Source organism: Podarcis pityusensis, assembly GCF_964106645.2.
Source record: "Podarcis pityusensis genome assembly, chromosome: 3".
NCBI classification, from domain to species: Eukaryota; Metazoa; Chordata; class Lepidosauria; order Squamata; family Lacertidae; genus Podarcis; species Podarcis pityusensis.
The window spans coordinates 71,342,008-71,363,227 of NC_138026.1; the positions used below are offsets into that span (position 1 = coordinate 71,342,008).

General features: G+C 42.2%; 1 long non-coding RNA gene across 1 annotated transcript in view; it reads left to right on the forward strand.

Moving 5' to 3' along the window:
• Positions 1-71: 71 nt before the first annotated feature.
• Positions 72-21,220, forward strand: part of LOC308474459 — a 115,457-nt gene continuing 94,308 nt past the window's right edge. The window contains exons 1-2 of the long non-coding RNA XR_013984735.1: positions 72-129; positions 6,611-6,750. This is a non-coding gene — a long non-coding RNA (uncharacterized lncRNA). The remainder of the gene's footprint in view (positions 130-6,610; positions 6,751-21,220) is intronic.

The following is a 21,220-nucleotide window of genomic DNA, read 5'->3' on the forward strand; positions in this document are numbered from 1 at the left end:
TCCTAATTAAAAATGTGACACATATCATCCCACACCTCCTTCTTAGGCTTAACTGTTCCTAAGATTTTTCCCGAAGGACGGCTTTATCCTTGAAGGCTCTTTCTAGACAGAGATGCTTAACTTCTCCAGGTATGCAAATCATCAAGTTAGTCACCACAGGTGAGTAAGCATGCATCTCACATATCTAGGACTGTGTGAGAGGTTGTTTTTTAAAAATTTTATTTTTACAGGTATCAAAATGTAATAGGCAAATTCTATGCTATTCATATATTGGTGTGTCTAATTTGTATAATAAGGAATTTTGGAGGTGGTGAAGCATGCCACTTGAATTGAAGGATGGATTTCTATTACAATTTCAGGTTTGCAACTCACAACTGAATCCAAATTGTGAAGACATTTTCAAAACAATCCCATTTATTGTGGCTGGCCTAGTTATTTTATTTAGGGACTTTTCTGTACCCAGTAAGGCAATTTCTGTTTTGCTTAAGACTATATAGCCTGAAATATAATAACATATAAACAACGTATCTTGTGGGAGAGATCTGGCTTCAGAGCAGTACATGAGGAAAGGATCTAGGTGTCACCCTGAACATGAGCTAGCTGCTAAAAAGAACAACACTCTAATGCAGGCATCCCCAACCTTCGGCCCTCCAGATGTTTTGGACTACAGTTCCCATCATCCCTGACCACTGGTCCTGTTAGCTAGGGATCATGGGAGTTGTAGACCAAAACATCTGGAGGGTCGCAGGTTGGGTATGCCTGCTCTAATGCAATCTTAGGCTGCATTAACAGGAGCATAAGAAGGAATCCTTCCATTCTGTTCTGCACTGAGTCAGGCTCTGCCCCTGGATGCCACATTTTCGGAAGGACATTGGCCAACTGGAGCATGTCCACAAGAGGGTGATGCTGATGGCACAGAGTATTTAAACAAGTCCCGTGAATAATGATTGAAAGATATGAGTATGTTTAGCCTGGAGAAGAAAAGATTACGGGATGGTGCTGGATATGATAGCTGTCTTCAAATATCAGAAGGACTGTCATGCAGAAGATGGAGTAGACTTGCTCTCTCTTGCAGAGGGCAGGATGAGCACAAATGGTTGCCAATTGTAGGATGTTCTTAAGCAGAGGTGGACAGTCACGACCTTCTGCTAGGGATGCTGTAACTGCATCCTGAATTACTTATCCTTCACTGAGCAAGAGATGGACCAGATGGCCTCCAAGATGCCTCCCAGCACCATGGGTCTATGAATCAACTTTGTCATAGTGGCCATGTCTCATACTTTTCCAAAGCATTCATTCGGATTCAGGACTTTCATTTGTCTCCAGTATTCAGAATAAAGAACCCTAGTGATAACTTTACATGGAGCCACTACCCATTTCACTGCTTTGGTGAATTTATTACACCAAGAACAAGGAATTTGCAGTCTTGATGAATCAAGTTAGAATAGATATATGTTTGTGTGTGTGTGTGTGTGAGAGAGAGAGAGAGAGAGAGAGAGAGAGAGAGTGAGAGTGATTCAGCGGTTCAGTGAACTCTCTGTTTTGTTTCCTCCCCATGCTAAATCTAGCCTCCCGTTAACATACCAAGTTGGTAAATAAATAATTGGCCACAGCTCTGCTGCCCATACTACTGAGTATGACTGACTCTAAGATGTACCTCATTCTTGACAAATGATGTTTGCTCCAATAACAGTTGCCTGGAAGGGTCATTAATTATTGAAACTCATTTTCCTACAAGGGGAAGAAACTCAAATGAGGATTTGCTTCTTGTCATTACAGTTGTTACGTTGTTTAAATGCCAGTGTGGCTTGTAACATTTTTCTTCCTTGCTTGGCTTTGTGGCTGTTTTCAAACAGTGCTCTGAAAAAAGGGAGCTGAAGAATGGGTGAAATAGTCATTCAAATGCTCCAGGGCCAACCGAAAGTCTTTGGGTTTACCTGGCTCCCTCCAGGTAGTAGGTGGGAAAACGCGAATCCCCAGGTGGACAAGAGTGGCTTATTATTATTATTATTATTTCATTGACTCGGGGTGTGTGTGTCCTGCCTCCTCCCCTTTACCAATTGATATCAATTTCCAGAGCTCAGTGATGAGAGGGCGTGCAGAGAAACAAACACCAGGCTGCATGACATCACTAGGGCCTGTTCCCTGTGACATCACCATGGATCGCCCATAGGCCTCAAGTTTGGGCCTTGAAATTTCAGGGTCTGTGATGCGCCTGACCTGGCATTTCTAATGTGAGAAGACTGTGGTCTAGATCAAATGTCACCTCAAGCCATGGTTTGGAGATTAGGAATGCGCATTCCACATTCCCTTCTCTGATTGGCTGCAGCTATAGACGCTTTTGCATCCACAGCAGGGCTAACTTTGCTTGGCTATGGCCAGGATTGATGAGAACCAAATTACAAGTCATGGTTCCAATCCATGGTTTTAGTGCTGTCATGGTCAGCGCTAACCATAGCCATCCCCAGTTTGACTGTAATGGCAAGCTATTGTTATAGAAAAGAATAGATGGGGAGTTGGTTTGTTAAGAACAGGAAGGAACATAATCCTTCTGCATCTCCACACCAATTGTAAGGGAACATGATGACTAACTGACTTGTGCTTCTTGTTCTCTTCTTTGTAATGAAGTGGAACCCCTGCCATGAGAAGCACAAGCTTCAAATGTAGAGATACTTTTCACATTCCATTTCAGGGGGAGACACACAAGTGCCATTTTGGATATTACAAAGCAGCTCAGAAAATACCACCCTCCATTTTCTGCTTTCTTCTCTCTTCTTCACCCCGCCTTTCTGCTTAGACAGAGTTCAGCTCTAGGACAAGCTTAAAATGATAAGGAGAATTAAAACTGTTCCTCTAATGACACAAGTCCAAAGGGGCTGCCAGCCTGTGCCTTTAGCTTCATCTCCATTGCTGCATGTCTCCAGGTTCCCCACATGTTTCAGGATAAAATCTGAAGCAAGGAGCCTGTTTCACTGACATGCAAAAGCCCTCATGGAGGGGCATGCAGCAAGGCTGATGAATGGCATGGTTGGGGCAGAGCTGGTGTGGCTTGAGGAGGCAGCACAGTATGAGGAGAGTCGCAAGTGCCATATAGAGATGTCCAGGCCTGAAGCTCCCCATCTTCCCTCTAATGGATCCTGCCAGTTCAGTTTCCTGAATGCCTCCCAGGATCAAATATCTCATTTTGTTCTGATGTTCGGACATCCAGAGAACCTGCCTGGAAATTAGGAGGAGGAAACAGGCCATGAAGAGCACATCTGGCACAGCACAAGGGTAGATATGTCTGTCAGGAAGTCAGCCTCATTGAATTTGGTGGCATTTATGCCTGGGTCAGTATAGGATTGCAACCTAAATTATTTATGGCATCTGCTTCCGAATCGCTTGGCCTTTGAATGTGGTATATTTGCCACACAAAGCACCAAATGAAAGAATGGAATGGAGCTCTGGTGGCACATTCCCAAAGATGGTGAGTGCCTGTTGTCGGTTAGGTCAAATATCGCAAGGGACCTATGCGACTCCCAAACGCCTTGCTGTGAAATAGGAGAATGTTGCTAAAAGCCACCAGTGGTTTGTTTTTTTTAAAGGAAGAAGGTAATATGCATTCTGCAAGGTTTCTTCTACAAATGCTCCTCCATTTATTATTGCACTAAAATATTTATACTAGATGCTTTCCCAAGAACCAGGCTGATTGTGAAAACAATTTCATGGCTTTTTCCTTTCATGGATGTATGCTGAAGTTCAGATTTACAACCTGTGGGGCTATATTCCGTGCTTGTTTATATGATTATGAAGTTGTGTAACTCTTCTGAAAGCAGACTCCAGTTGCACCAAGCTTCTACATGCATGGAAATGAGAGCAGAGCTTGACTTTCAGATCATGTGGAGCTTGCTTGATATTTCTGTGCCACCAAGGAAGGGACTGGAAATAACGGGGGCAGTCGCATTTGTTGGGTGCCATGGTTAAGCTCAAACAGAAAAATAATAGACTTATAAATTCCACATTACACTGCATCTTATTTGGTGGTCTGTGTACGAAACGAAGGCAATAGCTCAAAGATTTATTAGTGGTGCTTTAGAGCATTATTGAAATTAAGATTTAACTAGCTGTGTAATTTGCTGGAATCAGAGTTTTAGCATTTTTGATATAGTATATGCTGTTATTTGCAAAGATGTACTAAACTGCTTTCATGGGAGCAAAACAACCACGATGTCTTTATTTCTAAGGTACATTCCTACGAAAGTATTTTTTAATTGAGTGAACTCTGGTTACACCCACCCCTTATGCTTAAAGCATTCTGATACCTTTTTAACAGTCATAGTTTTCCCCCAAAGCATCCTGGGAACTGTAGTTTGCTAAGGATGCTGAACATTGTTACAAATTCCTATTCCCCTCACAGAGCTACAGTTCCCAGAGTTTCTTGGGAAGAAGGATTGATTGATAAACTACTCTAAATTGTAGCTCTGTGAGGGGAACAGGGGTCTCCTAACAATGCTCAGCATCTTTAGAAACTATAGGTCCCAGGATATTTGGACGAAGCCAAGACTACATATGAATGCTTTTAATGTAATTTGTGGATGTGGCCCATACAGTGCTTTTTTATGGGGGTATGCAGGAGTTTGCACAGGGGCTTAGATAGCTGCTCCGACACCCAGAGGGGCAGGGGCGGGGGACAGCGCGGTGAGCTGCCTACGGAGCCTGCCTGGTGGATGCCCAGGAGAGATATGTGGCTCAGGCCCCGCAGTAAGTGCCAACCCCCGCGGTGTGCCATTTTGTCACCCCCTTCAAGGATGACACCTGGGGCGGAATGCACCCCCTTGCTACGCCCCTGGGTCCGCATACCCCTAAACATTTTGTGATTCTAAGTTTGGCCTCATTGAGGGGCAGTTTTTCAATGAGTAGGAAAATGAGAGCACCCCTAAATATTTTTTTTTTAGAAAAAAAGCACTGGGTCCATGCATCCAGAAATGCTTACAGAAGGGGTGCTGAAACTTTTCAGCCTGTAGTGTAGATGGATCCGTAGCACCCCCATCAGTTGGCATTTTGAAAAGTTGGTGGGGCCCCAAACTTGCCAGTCACATGATGTCACCACGACGTCAGGTGACATGTTTATTCTTTGCAGCATTACTTGAACTCAAGCTGTACTGCAATAGAAGTGATTCTTTGGGTAACCAGGCCCCAAATTATTTAGGATTTTAAACCAACATATTACATGACTAGAAGCCCATGCAGATGATAAAGCAGTGGCATTATATGCTCATGTCCTGCTAGCAATCTCGCTGCTCTATTGTAGACCGAATTATGTTTCCAAACTGTTTTCAAGGCAGCCCTGGGCACAATGCGTTATAGTAATCCAGTGACATTTCCATATTCTAAGTGTTCTTCGATGCAACTCAGTCACTCCATGGGCATCAACAAACACATATTCACAATCAGTGACCAAGGATCATTTTCTAGTTTTCAAAACTAAATTGTCCCACCACCCAATAATTTCCCCCATTCACTTCTTTTGTCCTTATTGGTGCTGCATAAACTTTTGTATTTTTTAAACTGGGTTCCTTGGCACCTAATACTCACAAGCTGCAGGCTTGGTGCCTCCTCTATGATACACCTGTGATACCTGCCCACTTAGGAACCAATGAATCCATTCTAATAAACCCCAATATGAAGGCTGTTTATGAGGAGCAGGAATATTACCTTGGACTCTGGTAGGCAAAGCTTTCTTTAGGTATAATTTTAGGCACAGTATATTAACAATGCATACCTTCTGAGAACTCACTTTTGTTTCATTGGACGACTTCAGGTTCTAGTATTATGAGAGGGGGGCGGTATCTCTAGCTACTTTGACTGCTCTGTGAATAATCTTACCTCCATTATGCACCCACTTACTTGCATTTTTTTCTAAACCAAAAGGCCTCAGACATTGAAACTTTCCTCAAAGGGGAGTGGCCCCAGCCCTTTGATCACTTTGGTGCCCTTTTTCTAGAGTTGCCAGCTCTAGAATGTCTATTTTGAGATGTGCCCATCAGAGCCATCTAATTTCAATAATCATCTATTAACCAGAGCTAACCAGGTTTCCCCCCCTCCTTCGCAATGGCCTTATTATGAAAGGAAATGCTGCAATGTGTACAAGAATAAAGAGAGAAAAGCTGTAAACATACTTTTTAAAGAGAGAGAGAGAGAAGAAAAATGGGGCTTAAGCATTCTGATGTCTATTTTGGCTTTATCACTATTCACTGAAATAGTCCATAACCAAGAGCACAAAAGAACACCATTCTACTGTTGCAGGTAGCAATAAGATAGATATTTTATTACTACTACTGTAGACAAATATAAACTGATAAACCAATATCATTTCTCCCCCATTATTCATTTTGTATATTCCAAGGTCTGGGCTTTGCTAGTATTGTCAATCCTGTTATGTTGGATTCTCTATAAAATGGCAAAGCCTAATAATAATGGAACCTAAGAGTTTCACAAGGAAAAAATGCACACATTTCAAAGAAAAGCAGGTAACCATCTGTGATCCAGCATAGGCATCAGGGAGTTTGTATTGTACTGCTGTATTTCTTTGTTAGCTGCTTACTTTTTCTTTTTCTTTTGTCAGTTGCAGGCTATTTACCAAAAAGAGACAAGAAAGAATCACAACTAGTTTGGGGGAGTATCTTCTTTTTCACTTGCTTATTATCTGCATGTTTCAGCAAAGAAGAAGAAAAGATTTGCTGCAGTACAGCAGCATTGCTTCAAAAACAGGTGATTATATAAAACATTGCCAATCACATTTGTGTGGAGTTTGGAATGCAAAATGAAAACAAGTCCTGGCTTAGACAACTTGCTGCAAAGATGAGCTTTGAAACTCACCTACATTCTAAAATATTGTAATGAGACCAAGGTTGGACTAAATCAGTTTCTGGGGTCCCCCCCTGCCAACCCTATAGCCCTGGCCATGAAAAGAGACTGCCCAATAGGTCAAATGGGATGGAGAAGCTTGGCAGATTCCCTTTCATTGGGAGACTAGGCCTTTGTAAAACTAAAGAGAGGGTCAGGTATGGGTGATGAGTTGCTATAGAAACTTGGTATCTGAAGAAGTGTGCATGCACACGAAAGCTCATACCAATAACTAACTTAGTTGGTCTCTAAGGTGCTACTGGAAGGAATTTTTTATTTTATTTTATTTTATTTTATTTTTTATTTATTTTGTTTTGTTTTGACTACGGCAGACCAACATGGCTACCTACCTGTATATAGAAACTAAATGACTGTAGACACTTCTGGAAAGGGTCATGTCTTTGTCCTCTCCCCTCTCTTGGCAGTAGATGATGCCATCAAGGTATCTGTTGTGTGAAAGAGAACAATAGACTGCCGTGGCATTGGCAACCCTTAGAAACCTAATGGGAGAGTAGGAAGTGCTAAAGCTGTGAACTTTCCATTTTATGCTCAGTGTAGACCAGGCACAGGCAACCTTGGCCCGCCAGATGTTTTGGGACTACAACTCCCATGATTCCTAGCTAACAGGGCCAGTGGTCAAGGATGATGGGAAATGTAGTCCCAAAACGTCTGGACGGCGGAGGTTGCCTATGCCTGGGGTAGGCAAATGTGTAATTAAAACCTTAAGGCCATAAGTCCCAGTGACTTTCAATTCAAGGAAACCAGTTCCAGAGCAGGCACTGGAATGCGGGGCTTGTAACAATATAAACCATGAAGGGCTATTGGATGCGGTGAATCCATGCCTGCCTCTGCCATGATCCTGTTGCACTCCTTTCCCCTCCGCTCCATTGGCAGAACATCTACACTGGTGGAACTTTCTACCAGCTTGTGGAGCAGAGGACTTCTGATGGTGTGTGTGCCATTCTGCCGTCAAACATCTGACACTGCTCTGGAGCAGCACTTATGTTGCTTCCTATTGACCCTCGGTCACCTTTCAATGTGTGGTTTAGATTACACTATTCTGTCAGGCTTGAGGAATCCTCTCCTTTCCCCCAATGGCACCAAAAGGCAGGGAGGAAAGAAGAAAGTTCTTACGTATGATTTATTCAGTCATCACAGTAAAAGACAAAGAATTCCTGTCATTCCTCCATAATGGAGTTGCTCGCACTGAGCTCCTCCCCCTTCCCTCTCTAGCAACAACACCTGCTTCTAAGGCATCTGTCCGTGGACAATCGTCTCTGTCTTCTTTGTTCTAGCACCCTTAACAAACCCCATGTTTTGGGAGAAGGGGGATCGGTTATGCTCTCCAGTGATGTGTCAGCTGGCTGCTCTGCCTCCTCCTCCTAACACTCTGCTGTTTGCCTGTCTCTGAGCTGCTATCATCCTCAAAGCTCTACTGTAACTCAAGACTGCCTTCATCCTGTCTGGAAGCTACAGGAGAAGGGGAGTGGGAGAGCTCCACCATTCCTCCTTCTCTTCAGTACAATCCCGGACATCTTCTAAACCCGCTTAACTGAGAGTAATCCCATTCAAATGTCCCATTCAGGAAAGGGTCATAGCTCAGGGGTAGAGCACTTCCTTTGCATGCAGAAGGTTCCAGGTTCAATCCCTGGCATCTCCAGAAAGGGCTAGGAGAAACCCCCTATAAAAAACCAGCTGCCCGTCAGTGTTGTAATGCAGAGCTAGATGGAACAAGGGACTGACTCAATATAAGGCTGCTTCCAATGTTCCTTATGATGGAAATTACTTCTGAATGGGCATGTTTAGATTTGCACTGTAACTGGAAGATTTAAACATGAAATATCCAATAATGTTAAATACAAAGCAAAACGTTTTAAATGCACTTTTGAATATTCTCTCCTCAAAGTCCAATTTTGAAACTCACAATCTGATATTGGAAAACCTGTTTAGACTCTTCCATTTCTGGGGTATCTTTCCATTTGTGGAACACATTGCATGGAACTTTTAAACGGTTAGGCTCCGGCCCAGTCAGTTCCTCAGCTACATGAGTCCCGTTTCATGCCCAGCAATAGGCAAGCCTTGCTTGGTTCAGAGTCCTCGTGGTGTTGGTGGCAACACATGATTTAAGCGGTATCATTTCCCAAAAATAATCAGACTGCAGATATTTCCAGGAAGCCCAGTTAGTAGCTGTTCCTCCTGCTGAGAAATGGAAGAATGTTAACAATTTCTAATGTGATTTGCTAGGTACTCCACTAATCCAATTAGTCCGTATCATCCAATTAGCTCATATAATCCAGATTAAATTATGCCGTAAGCAAAAGGGAGGTGTGCTGGGTGCCAGAGGTGCCACTAGGCTAAACCTTACAGCTGGCCGAGGCTCACCCCAAGAGCCAGCCATGCGAGCTAGGAATGAAACGAAATTTTGTACACCTTTAAAATAGGGAAGCGACTTGGTATTTACAATACAGAATTTTAAGTATCTATTATTCTATATATACCCTGGTAGGATTGTATCCATTGCCACAGCTCCACTAGCAGAGTGGATTTCCATGCATGTGATAGAGCTTCATCTTCCTTCCAGCTCCCCATCCCTGTGCACCCTCAAAATCAGCTATGGGGCCCCTCCAAAGCAGATTTGTGGGGGGAGGAAAGGAAACTGGAGTCCTGTTGCACTGGTGAACCATGCTGGTGCATAATTAGGTAGAGCCCATAATTAGGGTTGCAATCCTAAATAGACTTACTGAGTAAATTCTATTGAATGCAATTCAGACTAAAAATGTGGAGGTTTGTGGTTTAAGTCAGGAGTGTTCTAAACCTTTTTTTTTTTTTAAAACTGAAACATAGGAAATTGCCTTATACCAAGGGGTAGGTCAGGGATGCAGTCCTGGTCCTCCGTAGTTGCATGATGCCCTTCTCACACAAGTAAGGTGTGAAGGGGGCTAATGTGGTAGGCATTCCACAAGAAAGGTGCCACCACTAAAAGTCTCCTGCTTCTTGTGAATGCTGGCCTTGCTCAGTCCAAGGAAGGCAACCTGAAAACCCCACCCCAGATAATCTAATGGCCAAGGAGGCTCTCGTAAGAGGAAGCAGTCTTTAGAGCACACCTGAGCGATCATTTGCTTAACACTCTTATTGAAGCTTATGCCTAGAACTGTTCCTGTTTATCTACTGCATTATTAACCACAAAAAGGGCATGATCCAGCCAAACACCAGCACTTTTAAGTCCTCACTAATATTGATAGGAGAGAGTTGTGCAAATACAAAGCTCATCCATTAAAATGAACGGGGACTGTAGTACTTAACTTGGGTTGCAATCCTATACGCACTTCTGAGAGTCTGCTTCATTTAGCTTAACGGGGTTTATGTCCCAGGAACTGGACTGCAAGTTTTCTCTATGATATCTTTTTAAAAAAGAAAAAGAACTGGACAAAGATTTTTTGAAATGCTGTTCTTAAATAAATAAATGTGAAACAGTATGAAGGCACTCTTCCAAAGCTTGCATCATGCAAGGAATATTTGCTCAACACTTGTTTGGACTTGTTTTTCAAAATGCATATTGGTTAGACTTGAATGCTTCTCCCAGGGTGACTGCTGGAGTCTGGTGTGTAATTATGTATTTAGGATATAGGTTATCTTTCCTTTTAGAAGCAACTGATATGGAAATAAATTGGGCTGTATTTGCAATGGTTAGGGGATGTTTTCACTATTCAAAGTACTCTCAATGCATTTAGCTCAGGGGTCAAGGAAACTTTTTCAGCAGGGGACCAGTCCACTGTCCCTCAGACCTTGTGGGGGGCCCGGACTATATTTTGGGGGAAAATGAATGAATTCCTATGCCCCACAAATAACCCAGAGATGCATTTTAAATAAAAGGGCACATTCTACTCATGTAAAAACACACTGATTCCCGGACTGTCTGCGGGCTGGATTTAGAAGGCGATTGGGCTGGATCCGACTCCCTGGCCTTAGTTTGCCTACCCATGATTTAGCTCAATTTCTCTCTCTCTCTCTCTCTCTCTCTCTCTCTCTCTCTCTCTCTCATAGTAATCATTTCTTAGCTTTTGCATTCTATGGTCAGGTCAGTGTGTAGTAATAATTTGAAGAAAATGAAAACAGGTTATGCAGGATTTGTACCTTAAACCCAAGCCAATGAAAACAAAACGTTTGACCTTGTCTCTTTTTATAATGATAATATCTCAGTGACAAGATTTTGCATGTGTGTGTGTGTGCACATGTAAGCATTTTTCAAGCACAAAGCAAATTTGGCTAGTGGAATTGCAGCTGCTGGAGTGTTCTGTGCACACCCCTGCTATGAAGTCACAATATTGCAAAGCAATTCCCTTCAAACTTCTCCATATGTAGGATGCCACATATCTGAAATTACTTTTGGAAGGGCTTCCACTGGACAAGATGACCTCTGGATCCCTTCCAGCTCTCCAGTTCTATGATTAGAAGGAGCCTTTGATTTGAAGGGCTGTCCCAGCCAAGCCTGATTTAAAGATCAAGAATCATAAGAAAAGAGAAGGGGGGGGGGCTTGAAGTTGCCCCCAACAGGTAGCAGAGTAAGTCAGTCTTCTTCACTGCGGAGAAATGCACTGCTTTTTTTTGTTTTGTTTTAGACTCTAGTGATTACTTCTAAATTCACATCTGTACATATAAATCAGCTCTGCCAAATCTTATGCAAATTTGTGGCACAGGGACATGGAAGCTGCCTTCTACTGAGGCCCCATCTACACTATCCATGCAAAGCCTTCTCTCCTTGCTCCCCTCACAGAGCTACAATTCTCAGCGTGGTTTAACGTTCAACCACTCTTCCCAGGTAACTCTCAAAATTGCAGCTCTGTGCGGGGAATAGGTGTCTTCTAACAACTCTCAGCACCCTTAACAGACTACAGTCTGAAAGCAGTACCATACCAAAGAACCCTGGGAACTGTAGTCTGTTAAGGGTGCTGAGAGTTGTTATGCTGTAGATGGGGCTTGAGCCAACCCATTGGTCCAGAATAGGCTAAATGCAATACTGAGCAAGATGAACTTAAGAATGGAAAAATGAGAAAGCGAAACTGACATCTTTACCTTTCTCTACTTGCTACCCATTTACACACTCCTCTCCTCTCCTCTCCTCTCCTCTCTATTATCCTCCTCGTCTCTCCTTTCTCCGTGTCCCTCCAGGCTTCCTGGCCAAGCTCCCAGGACAGTAGCTGACCCCACTGTCATGGACCGTCCTGGTGGCTCTTGATGCTTCCAGATTTCTCGTGGTCTTGCAAGATGTCAGTAATGGGTGCCAGAGACAGTTGCCACGCTGGATCACTGCCTCAGGAAAGACAAGTGACAGTTCACTGCATCCCGACAGTGGCTCACAGTTCCACTAAAACAATAGTTAAAAACTATCCACAGTCTTAGATACGGAGTTGCAAGCTGTTGCACCGTAAGGTCCCCAAGTATTACAGTGGTACCTCGGGTTACATACACTTCAGGTTACATACTGTCAGGGCTGACACATACGCTTCAGGTTACAGATTCCGCTAACCCAGAAATAGTGCTTCAGGTTAAGAACTTTGCTTCAGGATGAGAACAGAAATCGTGCTCCGGCAGCGCGGCAGCAGTAGGAGGCCCCATTAGCTAAAGTGTTGCTTCAGGTTAAGAACAGTTTCAGGTTAAGAACGGACCTCCGGAACGAATTAAGTACTTAACTCGAGGTACCACTGTATCTTAATTTTCATCAGTTGGGGGGGGGGGGAGTTCAAAATGCAAACCACCAAAAGGAAAGTTTCATTATGCAGGCTTAGAAAAAATATGCAGACTGTCACATTGTCATAGAAATATAAAGAAAGACATTTTTTTAATAGATATAGCTCAGAAAATAAACATTTTTATATATGTAACAATTGAATTCACGTAAACTTTATTGGGATATTTCTTTTCTTTACAGAAAGGCATAAATGGGTAACATCAAAGTTGCAAAGTGGTATATTTAATAACACAGGGAGGGTCCTGCTGAATGAAGCCAGTGGCCCATCTAGTCCAGCATCCTGTTCTCACAGGGACCAGCCAGATGCCTGTGGGAAGCTGAGAAGCAGGACCTGAGTGTAACAGACTTCTCTCCGTTTGTGATACACAACAATAGGTTTTCAGAAGTGTACTGCATTGCTATTCCCTGAGGGCTTGCCTAAAAATAACAGTTTTTAGTACTTGTCCAAAACCACAGATTGTCGATGCACAATGCAATGCATCCATATGGAGTATATTCCACAAAATGCCATCAGGCTAAATGCTGTCTTCCAAGTAGCTGCCGGGCAGACTTTAGGATCATGTGGCACTACTGAAGAGTTCAGTGTAATTTCATTACATGAGATAGACTCTAGATAATATTAGCCATCCTTATTTATTAGATTTCATTTGCCTTGTTCCCTCCCAGTAAATGAAAGTTCATTCCTCTGTATGAAATAACCGATTCACTGTCTGAAAAAATCCAAAGCTTCTGATTCTGAGCTTCTTATAGGTCCAACTCTGGCACCCAACACCCAGCACCCAGGGGTAATTGCTGGGCCCTCAGCACTCTGGCAGGGCCCACTGATGTTGATGTCTGCCTTGGCCTCACCAACACTGATGTCTGCTTTGGCTCTTCAGCCTGCCTGTTTACCTAGTAGTGGCTTTAATGGATGGTGTCTGGGAAGCCTTCTGCCATTTTAATTTCCCAGCATGCCCTGAAATAGCAATGGTTGGGCAGGCTTGTGGTTGATAGTGCTGGACTTTTGACATTACATTATTATTATTATTATTATTATTATTATTATTATTATTATCTTTCCCAGAATGGGGAAAGGTGCAAATTGGAAACAGGGAAAGTGGAAATCACTTCCTTATTGTTGGGCTGGATTTCTCTTGCAAAGTAAGAATAAAACTGAACTGAATCAGGAATTGAACCTTCTTCCTTCCGAGTGTTGGACAAAACACCACTCCCTGTTAGTTTTGCTTTCACTTAAAAACAAACCCTGGGCCAAAGTTAAAGCAAAGAGTTGCCTTTCTAATTAAGCAGCATTCAGATATGGCCTTCGCTTTTGCTCACAGGTTGAGTGATGAACTTCAGTGAAAGCAGATGGCCACAATGGTATTAAAACCTAAAGACTTCATTTAGGCTTTTAATTGAAAACAATTGGACCCTGCTGGATGGTAATTACCTTGCCTGTTTGCAAATAACATCCCAGCACTTATACCTATGAAGGAAAAACCCCAGCAACAACCCTGAAACTGAGTTAATAAGAATGCCTTATCTGCATATTGTAAGCAAGGAGCATCAAAGGCTGTTTCTGCTTTTAGACTCCCTAAGAATGCTTCCAGTGGTCAGCGACATGAAAAAGAAACTGCGCAGGAACAGGAAAGGAAAATTGAATCTTCCAATTTTTTTAATGAAACAGCCTGCAACACACACAGGTGTGCCTACCTAACTTCTACTCAAGAGTTGACCGATTTGTAATTAAAGTTCGGCATGCCTATGAATTTCAGTAGGCCTATTCTGATTTTAGCTACATACAACCCCAGTCCCTCTCTCTCTGCCTCCATTTCTTTCTGAAGGTATAAACATAAATATAAAGATATAAATTGTTGAATCTCTCTCTCTCTCACACACAAAAAACCCAATGCAATATTCCAACATTTTCTCTCTCCCACCCTGAAATAACCCATTACAAACATTAAATATACCAGTTTTTATTTTTGAATGGTATGTACAGGAACCTAGACTGTACAAATAGACTGGAAGTTCATAGCTGCATTTCACTATGCTGTCATCTTCACTGATATAGTAATTTCCACTTCTCATTTTTAGATGGTGCAGCCTACTATTTGGTACATTTCAAGCTGGCTGTCACCAGAAATTTCAGCAAATGCTTCTGTAACCATTTATATATTATATGTTCAGCCTAAATCAGAAAATAAATCTGTGGCCATACCTAGCCATACAGTCAATATTTATTCAATTCTATTTTCATTTTCCTCTCCTAAATGCTCCTTCTGCTTTCCTCTCATTGCTGATATCCTAACCATCTCCTAGAAAAAACTACCCCTGAAATTGTTCCTTCCCTTCTATGTATGCGAGTTTTCTCTTTCTTTCCCCTAAACCAAGAATAAATATATAGACCTCCATCCCTATTACATATGATTTTCCTCCAAGCTGGCATAGACAGCTGGGAATAGTAGGTAATTTTTACAAAGAGAGGGGACAGGATTCTAGCATACTTAGAGATCACATCAAGGCTAGCCCAGCCCAACAATACAAACTACTCAAGTGCTCATTGCGATGGTGGCATCAGTGAAACATTGTGTGATTGAAGAACTGCTTCCTAGAATGCTTTGCAGTGATATGCAATCTGTATACGCAATGCAATCTGAAAGTGGCAGCCTAGCATCTTCTGTGGCAAGCTTGGGGCAAGGGTGGGCAGAAGGTCAATTGGGATCAATTGGTATTCTTCTTGTAGTAGATCAGTGAGGGTTCCTAACTCCCAACTGTTTAATAAAAGCAATAAGAAAATGACTTTCCCCCACCTATACTGCTGAGATGAAGAGAGCTCTGTTCAGTACTGAAAGTTTGCAGAGGAATCCTGTCCTTTAATTTTGTCGGCCTTTTGCACCCTACTCTGATTGGTAGATCTATGGGTTCTTAGCTTAGGGATTGCCAAGGCAGTGAAAAACCCCCCAACAAGATTTCAAAGATGAAAGCCAAGGAGATGGCCATATGAACAGAGAGGAAGCCTCTTCCAGCTTGTGACATCTAATTTGCAGCAATGGCTGCACTTCAGGTAGAAATTTAATAGGTGATGCTATACCCATTGTTGCATCTCCATGGAAGGAATAGTAAACACTTAATTTCTGCCTGGCATGCGGCAGTTTAGAAGTGCAAGAGGTTTGCAAACAGAAACATGGTGACCCTACTTGCAGCCCTATTGAACACTTGCAATGTCTAAATTGGCCCTTGGCAGTCTTCTGGTCAATACCCCTATTCTGTAAGTTAACAAGTGTGTAATGGATACAAGCACTTGTGTTTCAGGGAATAAGTCAATCTTTAGCTGCCTAATACTGCATTCGCAGGTGCTTCCAGTGCAAGCAAAGAATCCCCAAACTGCCTCTCTCTTTTTGGGGGGAAGATAATTGTCATTTTCTTTCTGGCACTGCGATCCCTTTGGAGACAATTCTTGATAAGATCCTGCCTAGCAAATTTTCTGCATTAATACTTAGCTTCTACATGGTGGGAAGTGGCATATTGGCCAATGCATCCTGTGTATCTGTAGGTACAAAACTGCAAAGAACTGCATTTATTTTTATGCCTGGAACCTGTGACAAATAAGCAACTAGAAACTAGTTACATCTGAAAAGTAATGTGAGCAAGTGCCATTATTTTTAGCAGGCGGGTAATAACTACTCTCCACTGGTTCTACACGACATAATTGCACACTGTAATTGCTGCTTGCAGCTTTGCGGGGCTTGTGGTGTATAGAAAACTATTTTAAAGGTATATGTAAGGCATAAGCTCTATTGATTTGTAGTACACAAAAGCAATAAACATCTGCTAGCTTTGATTAAAGCTGAAGTGAAGCTGAAGCTCTTAATCAATCTCTAAAGCTGCTCTGAATATATCACAAAGCGATACTGATTATTGCTATTATATGGCAAACTAGGGCATCCAAGAAAGAATGGAAGGAAACGATTCTCTCTCTTCCTCTGGGAGCTATGGATTGTATAATGCTGTCTTTTATTCAGAAATACACCTGGAGGGGTTACCACACAAGCTAAGATATGATGACAAACTGAGAATATGATGCTTTAAGGAAGGATATTATTCAAGGATTCTTCTTCTTTAAGGCTGGGCTGAAATGGGTAAGGGTGCTTTTCATGAACATTGGCTCCCCCTGTGAAAAATATCCCCAGTGGTTTTTTATTTGTGTGTGCAAAACTGTTGCTGGAGAGCAAGTGTGGTCCTTCTGCACATTCTGGTACTGGTGGAATTCTAGAACGGAACATCTTTGTGGCCCTGATTGGCTGCTGCCAGGTGTCCTTTACTGTTTCCCAAAAAAGCTCTTCTTCTGCCTAGGAAAGAAACTGATGTCATTATATAACTGGAATTGGTGACGTGATTACTTCATTGAGGACAAGCAAAGGCTAATGAGATGGAAATGAGGTGGCAGAAGGCTGAGGTCATAGAATGGATGGTACCATGTAAAAACAAACTTCCTAAAAGCTAAAAACAAACAAACAAACAAACAAACTTGCAGAACAACAAAATAGTTACACTAGAACCTTCCACAACAGATACTTTCAATATTGTAAAAATAATAAAATAACTGTTTTTATATAGGTAATTGCTTTAATTGAATTTATACATGCAGTTGTTTTAACTGTTTTTATATAGGCAATTGTTTTATATATGTTTTTACTGTATTGTGAAGTCGTGTTGAGATGCTTCAGAGGAAGTGATCCATAGATGAAATAATAACAATACTACAAATATGCAGTACCCCAGCCATGCACTGGAGTCTAGTGTGATTTGTAATGGAGAGGGTCATGTGTCCTGCATTACATTTAGTTAGGTTGTGTACACATTCATGTTTACTCTGCTTTCAGTGTGCTCCCACCACTATATTGGTAAGTCGTATACACACCATGGACATGTTCACACCATACATTTATAGCGCTATGACTCTACTTTAAAGGGTCATGGCTTCCCCCAAATAAGAGTGGTTACAAGGCTCCTATTCCCCTCAGAGCTACAGAGCTCAGAGTGATTTTAAAATCAGTTCCCCCTCTCAGGGAACCCTGGGGATTGTAGCTCTGTAAAGGAAGCCACAAGTGCTAAGGCTGGGGTAAGATTTGGACTTGGACTTTGTTTAGGCCCCCCAAACCCATGGCTGTTCTCCAAGCCAATACTTGTTCTTTCTATTCTTAGAACAGTCCCCATTTCTTTCTTTTCCTTTTAAAAAACTGCAGCAGTGTGTTAACCTCTGTGGCCCTGTCTTTGCTAAATGGGGAAATGTTGCAAAGCACCATTGTTAGTCTGGATTTGTGATCTATGGGTTAAGCTTTAAAAGAACTCTCTTCACTTGAAAAATCACATTACTGTGAGAAAACTGTTTACTTTCTATTGTTGCAAGTGACACTTAAGACTACTGTAAGTGAAAGAGATTAGAGAGAAAAATTGTCTCTATTTTCTTCTTCTTCCTTTACCTGGCTCTTCCAGTAATGCTACATACAGAGATGAGTTTTTTTAAGAACGGACTTCCGGAACGGATTAAGTTCGTACCACTGTACAGGGCTGACTTCAGATATCTTCTAAACATCAGATAGTCGTTTATTTCCTTGACATCTTAGGGGGGGACGTTCAATAGGGTGGGCACCACTACCCGGAATCATGGAGTTTCTCTGGGTCTTTGGGGTACCCCCCCCAAACCAATGAGCCGCACATCCCTTGCCTTGACAGATGTGAGTTACTCTAAAATAATAAGAAATAATAAAATTTTATTTATATCCCACCTTCCCCAGCCAAAGCCTGGCTCAGAGCGGCTAACAGCAATAAAAGCTTGATCAGTGGTAAAACAAACAAACAAACAAACAAAAAGAGTTTCTCCATACAGCCCTTCACTCGGATTCTCAAAGGTTCCAGCGGATGAGACAAAATAGACCAGACACAGCACTGTGATCCAAATCCTTCTGTGACCAGGGCTCTCCTTGCTGGATATGGCATGAGAAGCAGTGAAACAATATGAGCCACTTCTGCAATTGCAGCCAGTTGTGTACTCAGGCATATACCCTTGTGCAGTGCTAGAAAAATAGGTGTTGGTACTCACCATGAAGTTGTTACAGTAAGTGCCACACTTTTTAACAACAACAACAAAAAAGGTGTCGGTACTGCATACTCTTGAGTACCCCCCTAAAGAAAAGCACTGCCCTGTGGGATAGTGGGATTAGTTAGACTTCACAAGTGAAACTGAAATTGGCTTTGACTGAAATTTGTAATGTGAAGGCCTCAATGGACATGGAAATTTCTACCCCTCATGATGAATACACATACATGGCACACATAGCATGAGAGAAGGCCAAATGGTACACTGATTCTTCGTGTAACCACCCAAGGCCTGTTGGTCTGTAATATAAAGGAGAGAGGATTTGATTCCTTAATCTGTGAACAGGGAAGAGCAGTGTATAGCTACAGAACCCAACCTGCTTCAGAATCCTTCATTTTTCAATTTGAGTTAGATTCTTGAGTGCCCCTACAGTGGTGCTAATGGATGCAATGTGAAGACAAAGAGGGTTTCCTGGCCCTTGAGGCATTCTATAGACCTGGTGGCAATGTGGTGCTTGTGGATGCTATGGCATTCTTGAGGTCTTTCCCTGACACCCATGAAGCCTCTGAGCCCCTACCTCACTGCCCCCCTGGTCATGAGGTAGTGAGGGTGGTTACTTAAAACATTCCTAGAGTGAAAGTTGGAAGAGTCTTTCTCTCTTTCTGACCCCTCTCTCTGAGTGGGCGGATCTGGGGGAAGGGGAATATAAATGACCAGAGGGTGTGATGTTCATAGTACCTATCAAAAACACACTCCAAATTCCCCATCTTGCAATTTGAACGTGTTATTTCAGGTGCTACCTTCTGGAACCACAGAAAACAAATTTACTCCATTTATGCGGCATCCCTTCAGATGGCTATTGTTCTGCATCTCAGTGGTCTTTTTCCCTTTGAGCTAAACATCCACAGCTCTTTCCGAGAGAGACAGAAAGAAGCAGTTGATGCAAAACAACATGGTATATACGCAGTGCATATGCCAGCCACTTGCTTTTCTTTGAAGCCCAGGATTTTACTCAAGTGGGAAGCAAACTCAGCCTCTTGGCTGCCTTTGGGATTAATGAAGTGCTCTTATACCATTCTGGACTTTCAAGTCCTATGGAGGCGCATTGCTACCAGGTCTATAGAATGTCTCAAGGGTCACCAAACCCTCTTTGTCTTCCTGAGCTTACTGGAATGAATGAAGTAGCTAAGCAAAAATGGGTTGGATTATAACACATGCCTGGGTCTCCAAACAGTGAGAACCTGCCTGAGGTGCAGAATGCAACACTATCTCACTTTGTCACAGAAAGAGTTAAAAAGATATCCCTGTAGTCATAAAAATAAATAAAATCGGAGCTGACATTTAAGCCCAAGTGACAGATTTTCTCTCCAGCTCCCACACAGACAAGTGCCATAACCTATCATATTAAGCTGGCAGTGAGAAAGAACAGTAACAAAAGAAAGCAATATCGTTTTACTGGATTTGTTATGTCTACATTGTGCTGATCTACTGTGCTTGCACTCTCTTCAGACGTCGTGTACGGATGGGCTTGGTTCCTGGAAGCCTTTATGTGACGCGAAGCATTTTGTCCAAACCAGCTCTCTCCTCCAGTTTCCTTTGCAGATGGATAGTCCGAAGTGAATACGCACAAGAATCTTACTTAACAAGTACATGATAAATTCTTTAGGTTGCATGCACTGCATCTTTCTCTTTCATCCCTTTTATGGCAATGCAGAGTGTTCAGTTTTCTTTGGACCCACCCACTTCTCTGTATCTTGCAGCCACCCATGAACATGACTGGAGGTTAGGCTGGAATTTCAGTTTAAGTAATGCTTTAATTACAGGATCAGTTCAAATTTTAATTGAGAATCATTTTGCAGAAAAATAATAAGTTCTGTTTGAAATGTTCCTTTTTTTTTTAAGGGCACAATCCAGCCAATTGCACCCCATTGTTTTTAACAGGAGCATTAAGCAAGTGCTTAAATTGTCTCTGTTGAAATCAATAGTTGAAAGCTATTCACTTTCGCTGGCTTGTGCCCATTGATTTTATGCAACAGTTTGAGCTAATCCTGTAATTTGTATATCAAAAAATGTGAAGATTCTGAAACATTTTCATTCTTACATGTCTAGCTTGGCATAAATACTGGTTTGAGTCAAAAGGCTGATGTCAACACATTCCTAAGTTTTGAAAAATTCAGTCGTCTTATTTGGCAGATTTTGTTGCTACTCTGTGCTGAGCAGCAACTCCCTCCCTAGACCTTGTGAAGCACCCTGAGATCATCAGGTGAAGGGAACAACAGCAACAAGGCCTTTCTGATTCCAGGACTTGTCTCCATGTCCAGGCACTGCAGATCTAATGGATCTGGGAAGGATCAGGGTGAATACTGAATCTGCTGAAGGAGGGACAATGCGGCAGGGTGTGGTCTGAAGCCGACATCTTGCCGCATGGATATCATTAAAGTATTTTCTTCAGCAATCATATCTATAGGATATATCCACCTTGTTCATATATTTCAGGCTGCATT